The sequence below is a fragment of the Falco rusticolus genome, chromosome 6 (genome assembly GCF_015220075.1).
Source record: "Falco rusticolus isolate bFalRus1 chromosome 6, bFalRus1.pri, whole genome shotgun sequence".
Lineage (NCBI taxonomy): Eukaryota > Metazoa > Chordata > Aves > Falconiformes > Falconidae > Falco > Falco rusticolus.
The window spans coordinates 40,568,110-40,579,903 of NC_051192.1; positions in this window are offsets into that span (position 1 = coordinate 40,568,110).

Here is an 11,794-nt window from a genome sequence, read left to right on the forward strand (position 1 = left end):
AAATGGTCTTTTAGAAATAAAACATAAGACCAGTAAAATTCAGTAAAATTCTCAAACCTCACCATGTTATTGTCCTGAATAGTAACCCACTGAGGGTCTACAGAGTATACAAAAAGCAAGCATTTTATACATTGGCATTTATAGAAAAGAATGATTTCTGAAGTAGGTATTTTGAGCAGGATGTAATAAAAACATTCATCTAACATTACACCCAGATTTCAGAAACAGATAATATGACATTATTTTTATTAGCATTCGTTTTTTCATGCTGATACTTAAAACACCAGTAAAGAGTAGGCACCTTCAAAGGTACTGCATATGCACATATTTACAGGATAAATAGATAAGTCAGTGAAAAAAGAGGAAATGAAATGGAGGAGCTTGTGGCCAGGAAAAGACTGCACCACCCCAGTGCTGTTTAACATCTTTGTCAGCAACATGGACAGTAGGATTGAGTGCACCCTCAGAAAGTCTGCCAATGACACCAAGCTCTGTGGTGTAGTCAGCGAGCTAGAGGGAAGTGATGCCATCCAGAGGGACCTTGACAGGCTTAAGAGGTGGGCCCATGTGAACATCATGAAGTTCAACAAGGCCAAGTGCAAGGTCCTGCATTTGGATCAGGGCAATCCCAAGCACAGGTACAGGCTGGACAGAGAATGGAGCAGCCTGAGCAGCCCTGAGGAAAAGGACTTGGAGGTGCTGGTGGATGAGGAGCACAACATGACCTGGCAAGGTACGCTTGCGGCCCAAAAAGCCAACCATGTCCTGGGCTGCATAAAAGAAGTGTGACCAGCAAGTCAAAAGAGATGATTCTCTCCCTCTGCTCTCGTGAGACCCCACGTGGAGTATTGTGTTTAACTCTGGGGCCCCAAACATACGGAGAATGTGGACCTGTTGGAGCAAGTCCAGAGGAGGGCCACACAGATGATCAGAGGGCTGGAGCACCTCTCCTCTGAGGACAGGCTGAGAGAGTTGCGGTTGTTCAGCCTGGAGGAGAGAAGGCTCCAGGAACATCTTACAGCAGCCTTCCAACACCTGCAGGGGGCCTACAAGAAAGCTGGGGAGGGACTTTTTACAAGAGCATGTAGTGATAGGATGATAGGACAAAGGGTCATGGTTTTAAACTAAAAGAGGGTAGATCTAGATTAGATATTAGGAAGAAATTCTTTACTGTAGGGTGGTGAGGTACTGGAACAGGCTGCCCAGAGAAGCTGTGGATGCCCCATTCCTGGAAGTGTTCAGGGCCAGATTGGATGGGGCTTTGAGCAACCTGGTCTAGTGGACAGTGTCCCTGCCATGGCAGGGGGGTTGGAACTGGATGGTCTTTAAGGCCCCTTCCAACCAAATCATTCTATGATTATATGATTCTATGCAATTGCCATGTCCATGTTCATCATGCTGGACAAGTGGAACACCTTAATCAGAACCTGCACTATAACACACCTAAACCTGCCCGACTGGACACATGACTACGAAGGGTGCAGTTATACCAGCACACAAAGCCAATACATAAATATTTTAAATTAATATCTCTTATTAGATTTACTGCTGATCATAATTTTCTCCAGGACAATCCATTTAGTATTCATCCTTACCAGTAGTTGTGTGTGCATGTGTAGAGTGTTAAGAGCATGTTTGGACTCTTGTCATGGCCATGATTCTGTTTTCTCGCACTGTACCCAGAGATAGGAAAAGAAACCCATGACTATCAGGTATATGTATAGGAGGGGAGTTAAGGGAGGTGTAGCATACCCATCAGCAGTTTCCAATCTGTGCATAAGACAAGGTGCAGGTGTTTGTAGGAAGTGTAAAGGCTACTTATCCTGACCACACAGGCCTGCTAGGGCCTGCAGGACCAGCACATAGCTGGCACGTGTCTGGCACACCTCAGTGTCCTGAGCACAAGCTGCCCCTCATGCTGGAGTACTCAGCTGGTGGCCACAATGGGGCACATAATGTGGTTACCCGTGCTCCCAAGGCTGGGGTTTTGGAGCAAGGTCATGCTGGCTCGGTCAGCATAAAAGATGTGTTCATGCACCAGGAGCCTGACACTTCTCAGACTTGTGCGGCCTCAGTACCAGGCAGTTTTTGAATGAAAGACTGGAAAGAGGATACTGTGATAGCTTTTGCTCTCTGTAATAGTTTGAGAATTATTCTAGATGTGATCTGCCCTTGAGATTTCCTTTATCTGCTCGGGGTGAGGTAGCAGTGTCCTATTTCAGTAAGGCTCTTAAAACAAATATAAGTTGTCTTTTGTCGATACAGGATGCTGGGATTTACTTTTAAAAGTGAATAATAGTATTTTATGGTCCTTTTGCCTACCTTCTCGGCTACTTTCCTCTCTCTCTGCTGTACTTCTAGCAAAGTGCTCATCCAAATCACAGTACGAGTCCTACCACAAAGATCTACCATTCTCTTTTAAGATAATCACAAAAAAGAGAAGTTTCCTTTTTACCAAAGCTCCATATATGTGGGGATTGTTTTAAAGACCAGCCTCTATGATGCTGTATTCTTTCTTCCTGAAATACATACCAGTGTTGTAAGGATATACCTGTATTACCAGACACTTTCCAACTTTCAAGTCTGTGTGAGTGCCTAACCTATAACCCACCTTCATATCAGCACAACCTGGCACCTGCAGCACCCCCCAGCACAACACAGGCAGTAGTCTGTAGACAAGTAATTTGCTTTCATAAGCACCATAAGCTTTCTGTAGATAAAGTTAGTACTGCATAGTCTGTGAAGTCTCATATATTACCTTCTAAGACTTAAAGGCTGGTCTCAAATGTCTCCTTTCCCCACTCCATAAAACTATAATTTTATGAGGACCATTGATTTTTCAAGTTAAAGTTCCATCTTCAACTCCCACCATGGAGAAAGTGGGTTTATCTTGCAATTTGCACCACGGAGTTTTTACAGAAGGAACAACACTACCATTGCCACAGGAATGGAGGAAGAGAAGAAAAGCAAAATGTTATTTATCACCATAGCCTGGGGGCGTAAAAACAGATTGAGAATATCATATTCCTCCTTTTTTCTTTTAAGGCATTTCTATCATGATATTACTAAGATTGATTTCTGGCTTTGGGTTTTTTTTATTTCTCTTGTGGAGCTGAAAACCTTTTTTTTTTTTTTTTCTTAAATAGGAAGAGAAAAAATGTCTGTCAACTGCTATAGCACAAACTGCAGAGTATGAAATTGTTCAGATGTTTCTCATGGTGCGAACTATCAGAATACCCGATAAAGTGGAAAATTCTTGTGTGTGCATGACATTGTAATAGACAATTAGAAGTGTCCACTGAAAGGGAGCAAGAGAAGCTCCATCTCTGTTCAACATTCCTGATGAGGAATGTATTGCCAGACTCCTCTTTGTTCATGTTACACTGTACCCATACATCTTCCTATAGAAACGGCTCCCCTACCAGGAAGATGTATGAATACATCCATGGCATTGGCCTGTTCTAGTCCCCCATACCCTGAGAAAAAACGATGAGGTCCTTGAAATACATGTCCACTTCCCCCTGGACTGTAAGTCCCAAGATGAAACCAAGTCAGGTTTCCAGAGTAATGTCTTCTACTTAAGGAAACCTTAGGAGCTTCTTCTCTAGTACTTTCCTGTTGTCTTCTTCCCTGTTACTTCCCCATCCCATGTCAGAGGAAGTCCTGCTTCTGGGTGAACATGTTACTCTAGTGCCCAGGTACAAGCATGTGTAATGCCCAACTTGTGCATGCTGAGTGGCTATTGAATTGTGCATGGAAGTCTGCAGGACTGATCAAGCTGTCTGTCCCAGCCATGGAAGGGAAATATTGTTTAGGGCAGTCAGTGAAACAGGCACCATAATTGTGGTACAGTGTTCTCTGAGATACTCAACCACCTCTGCTTTCAGCACTGGTCTTACAGAGGTTATGCCTTTCTTTTCTGGCAGAACACCATTATTTGCAGATTATGGGCTTCAGTTACTGAGTCTTGAAAAGCAGGAAGGATTTCTACCTTTTCTTTTTGCAATAGTTATTGATGATTATGATGAGAAAGGAGGATTGTATACAGAAAACAGAGTGTGCTCATTTGTGACTGCCCAGCAAACACCTTCTTTTTAGGTGCAGGACTGTGTACACATCCAGCCATTCAGGCTGTGGATGAGGGCACAGACATCCACAGTGCAACACACCCTGTGCTCATTCTAATTGCCATCTACTCCTTCTAGCACAGATATGTAATTCACCTTTTTGTTTTTCCACTTGTTTGCACTGTGTGCTGGTTGGACATTAATTGCACTAACTGCTGGTTTTAAATTTCATTTAAATTAAATTTAAATGAGCACCAATTCTGGAAGACATGTCTAGCCTGTAGTTGGGTGAATACTTACAGCCAGGTGAAGCACACTCTTAATATTTACATTAACTTTATTAACATTAAATTAATATTTAACATCTTCATTGATTTATCTGAAGACTGATACTGGTATGGTTTTGTGGAGTTTTGTCAAGTCCATTTTCCTGATGAGTCCTGTGCCGTTAGCTGTCCCCACTTCTGATCAATGCCACAAGGCAACACTCTCTGAAGGGTATAGAAGTCCTCAGCAGGCCTATGGGCGTACCTGCTCAGCAGTGCCCGCTATGTGAATTATCTGCTTCTCTGCTATATATTTATGGCTTGTGAGGGTTTTATATCTGTCTAAACCTCTTTGCCTCTTAGCAAAGGAAGTGCAAAACATATGCACTGCAAAGTCAGCATTCTCCCATTGTTTAGACCAGTATTTTCTGATCACTTATCACACTTAATTTGCCATATTTTTGAAAACACAGGAGAATTGAAAAGTCACAGGCTTTACATTTTCTCTTATTCTTTATGAGTATTGTGCACAGTTCTTGATCCAACAAGATTTTATGAAAGACAATCTGCAAAAAAGGAAAGACTTTCATTTATTCAACATGACTCAAGGATGTACACAAGGGCTATATCTGCTGTGTACATTTTTTCTTCAGTAAGAAAAGAAACTGCTTTTGCATTAAAACTTTCTCATGGTTCTGCCGTTGTGCAAGATCTAGAAACATGTCGAAAGGTTATGATAAGCCATGGCTTCACTTGTGCAGTGACTGACAGACTTTGTCAGAAAATATTTTTATTTTCCTCTGACAGACTGATGCAATAACCATTTTTACTTTCTGCCTTTTGGTCAAATTACTGCATTGTGCTTTTACATATCAATATATTTCACATGAAATAAAAGCCATTTGTAATTTAGTTAAATATAAAGGGGATTCTCTAGTAAAAATTCTCTCTACACGGGACAGATCCTTTAAAACTACCTTTTGCACATACCACTTCTGCATGAGGACTGTCAAAAAGTTCCCTACATTTAAAACTAATGCCAGAGAATTTGAAATGGGCACTTTGACTTCTTCTGGTCCTCAAAACCAGCAAATCTCTGGCATCAAATATAAAATCTCACTTTTCTCTACTTTTTGCTTAGATGAAAACAGGATTGTCATTTTTCTTCCTAGATTTAATTTTTTTTCACATAAAATGTAACATTTTCAAGAAAAAAATGTTGATTTTTTTGTATAATTTCTTTTCTTGGGAAAAATTTCCATTTTTCAGACAATCCTAGTGAAAACCATCACTTAGGATACCCTTGGTTTTCAGTTGGTTTTGGTTGGTTTTCTGTGGGAATTATAGAGGCTGAATAAGATTAATAAATGCATTCTTAACAGCCTTATTACAATGAACACTTGCCAATATGTTCTTAGCTTGAAAAATAAAGCTCCTAAGATTTAAATTTTTAGCAGCCCTTCTCCAAAAAGTAAAATTTAGTTAGAACCCAATTATACTGAAATTGAAGTAACTGCTGAGGTACTGCAATGAATACTTTATCCCATATGGTTTGATTTATAATCCACCAGCACTTTGAAGACCTACCCTAATGTCCTCTCTACATTCATATACATTTCCTATTAATATCAGTAAGAATTGTATGGCTGCTTTGCATATATGTGAGAATACTTTTAAATAAAGTCATATAAGAATCTCTGTTTATATTTAATGGCTTTACAGTGCCAAGAATAAACACACATAAATTCATGTTGATTTTCAGGACCTTAAAGTTTCTGTTGGAAATGTGAAGAGGAAAGTAAGTGAATCTTTTAGAAAGATCAGTATAACCTTAATTCTTTAGTATAGGAAACCCTTCCTAGAAAATACAGAGTAAGGTTTCCTAGTTTGCATCCACTTACACCAATCTGAGCCCAAAATAATGCTTCTGAATTCACAATTTCTAGTTATTCTGGACTAACAAACATCTCTAAGCTCTAAGTCAATCTATAGCATAAAAGTTAAAAAATACACAAAAAACACCCAGAGATATTTTGCCAAACTACTTTCTTGCTCTCCATCATTTTTCCCTCACAGAATTCCTGATTCTTTTAAAGGTCTTATATCTGAAATTACTAGTTAATTACACAATCAAACTTAGAGTAGAAAGCATCTTCATGCTCTCTCTACATAAAGGACAACATAAGGCAGAAGACAACGGAGAATCAGCAAGGTAAAAAAACAGTGAAGAAAGAGTTAGTCTGCAGAAATGGCTCTTCTTGACTCATGCTCTGAATAATTTTTGGTCAAATTTCAAGTCAGAAATAGCTGCAATTGTTTATCTTTTAATGTCTAACTGGAAATGTTAATGATCAAATGGCAATTAGGTAGTTACACAATTAGCATTTCCTACAATATAATTTTGATGCAGACTTGGGCTAGCTTGTTAAGCTCAAGCTGTTTTCTTCAGAGATCATTTTGTATTTTCAAAATCATTTCTGTGAGATAGCAACCTACATTTTAAAAACAATTTTCTGTATGATCAGCTTAGGAAGCTGTGGTAAAGTCCATTCCATGCATGCCAACCACCCTGAAAGCAGTAACTGCATTTTACCCCCAAAAGCTTTCTGTAATACTACACTTCTGTTAGGTCTCAGTTTTCTCTGCTTTCCCCCCAAAGAAATTTTCCCATACCACCCAAAGATATGCTGTGCTTTTCTGAAATGTGTATTACAGAAATCAGGCAACTCTGCTCTCAGACCGGCAAAACTGATGAGGACTTGGCAGCGTTTAGTTTCAGGCATTGGGATGCTCAAAGGTAAGGGTACTTTGTAATTTTAGAACTGTCAGTGCTTTTAGATAGTATTGATTTTATTTTATTGTCTGGAGATCACATACCCTTAGCTCTCAGCATAACTCAAGACTCTCATATCTCTTACAATATATACAGTTCGAGGCTATGCATAACTTAAGGCTGGAATGCACTTTCCAGCTCGGCCTGGGCAAAGGGCTGTGCACAGCCATGCAGGGCACTGCAACAAGGCCAAGAGACAGTACGTGCCACTGGGAGCAGGGCTGCTCCAACAATACTCATGGTGTTCAGGCAACAGCTAGTTGTCTAGGTCAGGTGCTGCAAGGAGTTTCAGTAACAGGAGACAAGTCTCGGGATGTGCTTGCAGGTTTTATGTAAGCCTGGGGTTTGCAGTGAGGGGAGTGACAGTTGCAATGTATGGAGGGAAGGTACAGAGGGCTCTCAGGCACTTGCCTTTTATGACTCAAATATATATGACATTTTTGTTAGTAGTTCAGACCAGTCAGCTACACAGAGCACAGCCAGCCTTCCAAAGGTCCTGGTGGAGCTGATTTCCCATTATGCACACAGGAAGGGGACAAGCAGGTTTAGAATAGAGCTGGCACACCTCCCTTTCCTCTTTTTCCTGTTCTGCCTTCCCAGTTCCCAGCTACTGTGAGAAGCTGGTTGCCACATGCCTTGGCCATGAAATGAGAAGATGCTGAGAGGACTGAACTGAGAAGGACCTTATGTGACAGGCAGGTGAGTACTACATGGTACAAATGCTGGAGGGGCTGTCTCTGCTATAGAGCAAGGTCTTGCAAAATTGCTAATGTCGGCAAGGGTATCTTGTCTTGGATGCCATGTAGATGGGACCCTCCAGCTTTATGACAGCTAAGGCAGAAAGCTGCAGCCCATCTCCACACAGTGGGTCTGCTGGAGGCAGACTGTTGGAGGTGCATGGGAAATGCAGTCTATAGGCACTGGGAAGCAGTAATACAGACTGGTTCATGGAGCAGCTCAGAGCCATGAAGGGTTAAAAACAGCTAAGCTAAGCTACAGTACCATCCCTCTTGGGAGAGACACAGCATTAATATCTTCCTGTGTTCACTCAATAGAAGTGTCTTCTGAATCAAACATGCACTACAAGGTGAATCCATAGTGCGTTAAGCCAGCAATGACACAGAGCTGCTGACTCACAAATGACTCACCTTGTTTAAAGAATGAAGTCACAAAACTCCCTCCCAGCAGATTAAAAACAGTTCACCAGATTAGTTAAGTATGGCCATGTATTATACTTTTTCTGTTCAAAATCAATTCTATGGAAATTTACGAAGTGTATGATGTTGTAATATAAAACCAAAACTGCTTTAATTCACCTCACACCAAACATCTTCAACTACACCCCCTAAAAGAAAAAGAAAAGAAAAAAAAGCCCCAAAATTTTTGGCTGCAGTATATTACCACTTTCCTATTGACTTAGGCCACAAAAGTCATTAACAGATTCATTGAAAGCAAAAAGAATTCTTTCGCATTCTTGTTAGTCACCAAGACAGCAGTAGAATGAGGAGTCAGAAATAAATCAGAAACAGTTAGAAATGAAGGTGAGTCGTCAAAACTGAATTAGACAATTGTCTAAATCAAATCAGAAATCAAAAGCAGATCTGGATAAGCAATATACTTTCGGTGCCAACTTGCCAGTTCACCAGCTGCAAAATGCACTGTAATGTAAAGCATCTCCGGAATCAAGTTCTTCAGCCAGGCTTTCCCCTTCACTGTACTGGAGCAGGACCAACCCCACAAGTGTCTGAATGTACTTGTGAATTGTACTTGGTTCTACTTTTGTTGTATATTTCCATAGCTTGAAATATAAAACTTTCTGTCTCTTTGGGAAACCACAGCTCTTAAGCTGTATCATGCACGTGTTCAGATGTTTTTCTCTCTCATCCAGATCCTAAGGGACCCCTAACCTAGTAAATGTTTCATGCTTTCAAACTTTGTCTGCCAAAATGCAGTCATGTTGGCAACCTTGGAGCCAGCACAGTCCATTTGAAGACATATCTTTTTGGTGTATCCTTGCTCTCACTCTTCCTCCTCCCATACCTGCTTCTGCCACAGTGGGTGGGGCCCCTCTAAACTTCTTCAGATGGGAGAGTAAGACTTATCGTGGTACCAGAAGGAGGGAAGAAGACAGTAGCAGGTAACACCAAGCATCCATGTAGAGCCCTGTGACTGTTACAAGCACTACAAACATGCAGGTGGATTTTCAAAGGTATCAAATGATTTTGTGAGGTTATGATGTCATTGAAAGGCTGACTGTCATGCAACAAGAAATGGTATTGGAAATCAACATTGCAAATCTTCAACTTCTTATGAGTCTGTTGAAGTTATGAGAAAGCATTTTTCACTCCTATTCCCAAACTGACTCTTTCTGTGCTTATACTTCTGTGAATCTGTTCTGAGTTAAGAAAAGTATATATGGGGCAGGTGTGTTGCAAAATGTAAAGACTGTGCTGTATTGTAACCAAAGTGGCTTTGTTGAAGACAATTATCACCTCACAGTGTAATGCTAAACGAGACAGCTCAGATCTGTTGAGAATTCAATCGTAATGACATTTCAGGATTCAGCATTGTAATATTTCTATAACAGGCAAGGTGGGTTAACAAGATGCTATCAGATTTATTTTGTACTAGCACTAGTTTAGGGGAAAAAAAAGTCTTACATAGAGGAAACAGTAATCACCTCTATTCTCCCATTTTTCAAAGACTGTGAGAAGGGATGGTAGTTTTCTCAAATATTGCAAAAGTATTTCTGAAGGAAACCAATTCAAAGCTCAGGAGAGGAAGATAGAAAAGAACTGATGTTTCTGAAATAAGAAAGTTTTCATAACAAAAAAAAAAAAAGAATCAGATGGCATTTAACAACTTTTTTGGCATAGATCTCAATGTAGTACTTGAAAAGATGACATGATCTCATTTACAGATTTCCTTTGTTGCTTTGACTACAGTTAGAAGAAAATGCTTCATATAATGCATTCTACAATCTTTTTTTTTAATTGTTAGCAAGCAGCGTTGTCTGGAAAGAGTACATGCAGTTGCACTTGTACACAATGTGTACAAAAGCACAGTAACAGACACTTCCAAAAATGCATGTTGGGTTAGCAATACAGGTAGTAAAGCTGCAGGCAGATTAACTAATTCCCTCATATCATGCTACAAGAATTTGAAAGGATGCATATACAATTTAAGTTACTTCATCAGAACAGGCTTTGAGTATTAAGCCTGGAAAATAATGAACCAAAATTGTACTGAGTTCCTGACAAGAAGGAGTTATAGTTTACCTGGGAATACATTCCCTGTGCAACGAAAAAGAGCAGGCTGTCACTTGTAGTTCTGCCAGAAGACAGACACATGCTGTCCATACCATATATAGAAATTTGAGACACTGAGTGAAAAGTATGAATCGAACACAAGCATCAAATCTACTATAAATTAGATTACTATTTTTCCGGTAGGGCACCTGTATCATCTGGTAATTTCCACATCAGACAAATGCCTCCAGGAAAAAAAAAAAAACAACGGATTTAGAAGTCCTATGAAATGTTATGCTGTGAAGAGAGATTGCCAAACAAAACCAGAAGCAGAGAACCAGAAAATAAAACGCAGAAATAAAAGGGAAATTTGATCAGTCAATGACCACCATTGAGAAATAAGAAAGGAAGACTTCCAGCTTTTGTGTTTTGTAGGTATAAAATATCCATGAGTAAAAATGATTCAAGACTGATCAGAAGAGAGGAATCCAAAACTCTGGCTGGCATCCAGGAGGAACTAGAGGCATAAAATTAAAGAGAAGTTCTGAGAACACGTGGGCTCACAGAGAACTAAGGCATGGAGAGATGAGGCAAAATGGAGAAAAAGGAGGATGAGCTAGTGTAAGGCAGTTATGGATGACAATTTCCTAAACTGTTATAGATAGATTCACAAATCCATGGCAATCTGTTCCTTTGTATAGTCTTCCAAGGAGCCACTGAAGCCACAGGGCCACGGCAGTCAGCCAGGGCAGGCAGTATGGAGCTGGTCCACATTGGACTTCATAAGTTAACTACATTACATGCTCAGGGCAGGCAGTATGGAGCTGGTCCACATTGGACTTCATAAGTTAACTACATTACATGCTATAGGTCTCACCAGCTGGGCCACACTGATTGACATTCAGACCTTCAACTTGTTACTTTCCCTGTTGACAGCTAACAATTGGAGATTTTTTTCAGGCAATTGGCTAAAATCATTTACAGGTTACATCAATATGTCTTCTTGTTGCTTTAAAAATTGGGGTAGGGGTATAACTAGCCTTGAAGGTGGAGGAATTGGAAAAGAAATGTTGAACTTCAGCTAGTTCCACGGAGTTACAAATAGAACTAAGTAACAGCAAGTGCATTAATAGGGACAAAAGGAACAGTAAGCTGTTACCTTGCATTAGCACTTCAGCTTTTGAAATTATAAGACTAGTAATTAATTCTGAAATCCAGTCTAACTTTCTAGTGTACTTTCTAACTGTTCACCTTCAAGAAGTCACTGCAGAAGGACAGGCTACAGTGTCGTGACAGAGAAAGATCTGTGGTAGAGCAGTTCCACACTTTTTTTTTTTTTTAAAGGCCATTTAAAATTAAATTTGGCTCATTAACTGGCCA